This window comes from Echinops telfairi, unplaced genomic scaffold (assembly GCF_000313985.2).
Source record: "Echinops telfairi isolate 266 unplaced genomic scaffold, ASM31398v2 ScPeMD7_2;HRSCAF=8, whole genome shotgun sequence".
Classification (NCBI taxonomy): domain Eukaryota; kingdom Metazoa; phylum Chordata; class Mammalia; order Afrosoricida; family Tenrecidae; genus Echinops; species Echinops telfairi.
This window is the reverse complement of record NW_022103898.1, coordinates 72,382,671-72,386,154: the sequence shown is the minus strand read 5'-3', so window position 1 is coordinate 72,386,154 and position 3,484 is coordinate 72,382,671. Positions and strand designations below refer to the sequence as shown.

The 3,484-nt window shown below is 36.3% G+C and overlaps 1 non-coding gene across 1 annotated transcript; it reads left to right on the top strand.

The window, feature by feature from the left end:
- The first annotated feature begins 1,547 nt into the window (after positions 1-1,547).
- On the top strand, positions 1,548-1,676 carry LOC115870724. The gene has a single exon (XR_004046863.1). It is a non-coding gene; the product is annotated as a small nucleolar RNA SNORA44 (small nucleolar RNA).
- Positions 1,677-3,484: the final 1,808 nt, after the last annotated feature.

Sequence of the window (3,484 nt, the reverse complement as noted above, 5' to 3'; positions counted from 1 at the left end):
ACTGTCCTAAATGCCAATCATAAATGACTGTCCAAACTGACAATCATAAATGCCATAATATGGCATAATTTTTTCTTCCTTCCTCCATCCTTCAGTTTTTCTTCTTCTTTTGAAAGCTTCATACATTAATTATTTGTCTTGCTTTGAGATGATGCATATGACATCTAGCAAAAGGTTGAATATTAGTGTTAAGGGTATTTTTAGTATCTTGAACATTAATATCACCACTGAATTGTAATATTTTTCTTAATGCTACAACTTTAATACATGAAGGCTATATGATTTGGCTTTTTTCTCTATATTCATTTTTTACCATCCCAAATTCCTAAGGAAATAGTTATTCCCCATGGAACATCATAATCTTAGCACAAAAGCAGGACTTGTAAGAATTTTCAAGTCTCATTGAAAGACCAGATTCATTTCCCTGGCATTCTCAATTATTAACAAAAATCTTCTATCCTTGAAACTACAGCATGCAATTTTATTGATGTATGGTTGCTGGGAATATAGTAAAGCTTAATTACCTTGGATATAAATACTAATTCTGTAAATAAGAAGGTAGCTGTGGTTTTCTCCATTTTCTAGCTGAGTTAAACCAACTATACCATCGTGCACATAGAGTGTAATAAAATTTTAAAGAGATGTTTCCAAAACAATTTAATCATTGGTAACTAAACATGACATTCGTCTGTTGTCATCTATATAAAGCAGATATATTTTGCAATGCTAAAAGGTGTTTACTAATGAAGATATGGTGTCGAGAGGCTAAGGAAACATGTAGTGTCATTCACACTATTCTTTGATTTATGAAATATTATATATACATGTTATTCAGATGTATTATATACTAGTGGTCTTTGTCTTTGCGTTCAAGATACCTAACCTTTATTGTGTTATCAAGGTTAATTTTGTTATGTAGATCATACGCAACACTATTGGATTTTTGAAACCCGAATATTATTGTCTCTTGCTATTTACCTAGTGAGACAATAACTATCTGGGCCCATTTAGCAGGGATTGGCAAACAACTACAGGCCAAGTTTGGTTTACTGCCTATTTTGAAAATACGAGTTTACTAGAGCACAGACATATCTATTTATTTGCGTATTATCTAAAGCCATTTCTGAGCAACTGCTACAGGGATTAAATAATTTTAAAAACCTAAAATATTCACACATGAAAAGATTTTAGATGGTGGACTGAGCAGGTATACTATACTATACTATACTCTTTAGTGAAGACCTGAGAAGCCAATTTTAATCAAAATGATTTTAGAATTCTCTCTTTGGCTTTGATTTTGGAAAGTTTGATTAAGATATGACTGTAATTTTCTTTTTCTATTTATGATTTATTTAGCTTCTTGAATGTATGTCTTCTTTAATTATATTATGGATATTTACTTCCGACAAATCTATATTTTTCTCTTTATTTGCTTTGAATTTTCTCTTCCTCTCCTGGAATTCTGATCAAACATAAGTTATTCCTCTCAATTTTTGTGTTTTTTTTTTATTTTTCCTCTAACAGATTAGTATTAAAAATATTATATTGGGCATGTTCCCAAGGTCTGTGGCTCATGTGGCCATCTGATCTCCAACTGCATGTGAGAGCAACATGGATAGACTTTGACAGCTCAGGCCAGCAAAGTCTCTGCAGCTGCCACTCGCTTTCCTATAAAATAAAATTTAAAAAAATTATATTTATGAACATTGAGCTCAAATCAAGTACTCCCTCAACCCAAGAACACTTTGTTCTCACAGTCCAGCATTCTGAGATGCTCACCTTCCCCCACACGATCACTGAAGACAGAATGGGTGCATAAGCAAATGTGGTGAAGAAAACTGATGGTACCCGGCTATCAAAAGATGTAGCATCTGGGGTCTTCAAGGCTTGGAGATACACAAGCAGCCATCTTGCTGAGAATCAACAAATCCCACATGGAAGAAGCAGACCGGCTTGTGTGATCTTGAAGTGTTGATGGGATCAGGTATCAGGGATCTAAGACACAGAACAAAATCATACCCAGAGTGAATGGTGGTGATTGGGGGCATGGAGTGGAGACCCAATGTCCATCTGTAGACAAGTGGACATCCCCTCACAGAGGAGTCACAGGGAAGAGATGAGCCAGGCAGGGTGCAGAACAGCACCTATGAAACACACAACTTTCCTCTAGTTCTTTGCTGATTCCTTCCCCCAACTATGATGACCTCAATTCCACCTTACAAATCGGATTAGACCAGAGCCTCCACACTGCTACAGATAAGAGCCTGCAACACAGGGAATCCAGGTTAGATAAACCCCTCAGGACTAACAATGAGAGTAGTTACCAGGAGGATTAGGTGAGGGTTGGGGGAGAAACAGGGAATGGATAATAAGGATCAAAATATAAGCCCTTCTCAGGGGGATGAATAAAGGAAAAGTGGGTGAGGTACAATGGATGATGATGTAAGATATGCAAATAATAATCTATAACTTATCAAGTGCTCATGAGGGAGGGTGGGCGGGGAAGGAGGGGAAAGAAATAGGGAGCTCATATCAGGGGCTCAAGTGGGAAGAGATTTTTAAAAAAAATTATGATGGTGGCATATGTGCAAATGTGCTTGACAAACTGGATGAATGTGTGGATTGTTAAGAGATGTAAGAGCCCCCAATAAAAGCATTTTTAAAAATTATCTTTAATTTTACCAAGCCTATGATCCATTGACTCAATTGTTCTGTGTGTTTTTAATGCATTGGTTGTTTTTGAAATTTAATACTTCTATTATGTTGTTCTGGTTGCTGTTTAATTGGGTTTCTAACTTTCTTTTAATTTAGTCAATGTGTTCTTTTATTACTTTCTTGTTTTCTTCTAGAGTTTGTTTTCCTTCATTTTGTCTAATTTCCTTGGAGTTATTTTTGCCTTCCTTGATCTTTCTTAAACATCTGACAGGTCTCAAATATAACATTTTTGAATTGCTATCAATAAATTCAATATAATTGGAGGATTTTCTGGTCTTATGTTTTGATGTTTTAGGTGTGCCATCTTGTTCTACTTTGGCTTGGGGAGGAGGGTTAAAATTTTATGTTTTTGTGAGGTATTATGGTATTAATGCCTTTTTAAATAGTATAGACAATGATTATAGTATAATACTCTTATCACTAGTTTGGCAGCATTGGGGTGATCAACCTTCCTAATGCCGGGATTCTTTAACACAGTTCCTCATGTTGTGGTGGCCCCCAACCATAAAATTATTTCCATTGTTACTTCATTCCTGTAATTTTGCTACTGTTATGAATCGGGCAACCTCTGTGAAAGGGTTGTTCAACCCCCAAAAGGGTTGCAACCCACAGGTTGAGAACTGCTGCTCCAAATGGATTTGGTACTGGGTGGGAGTGTGGGCACAAATCTCTTATCACAGGTCATGTAGAGCAGCTGAGACTAGGCGAGGAAAATGTGTCTGTTGTAGGCAGCAGATCGATGGGTTGTGTTTCTCTAAGCCAGTTCACT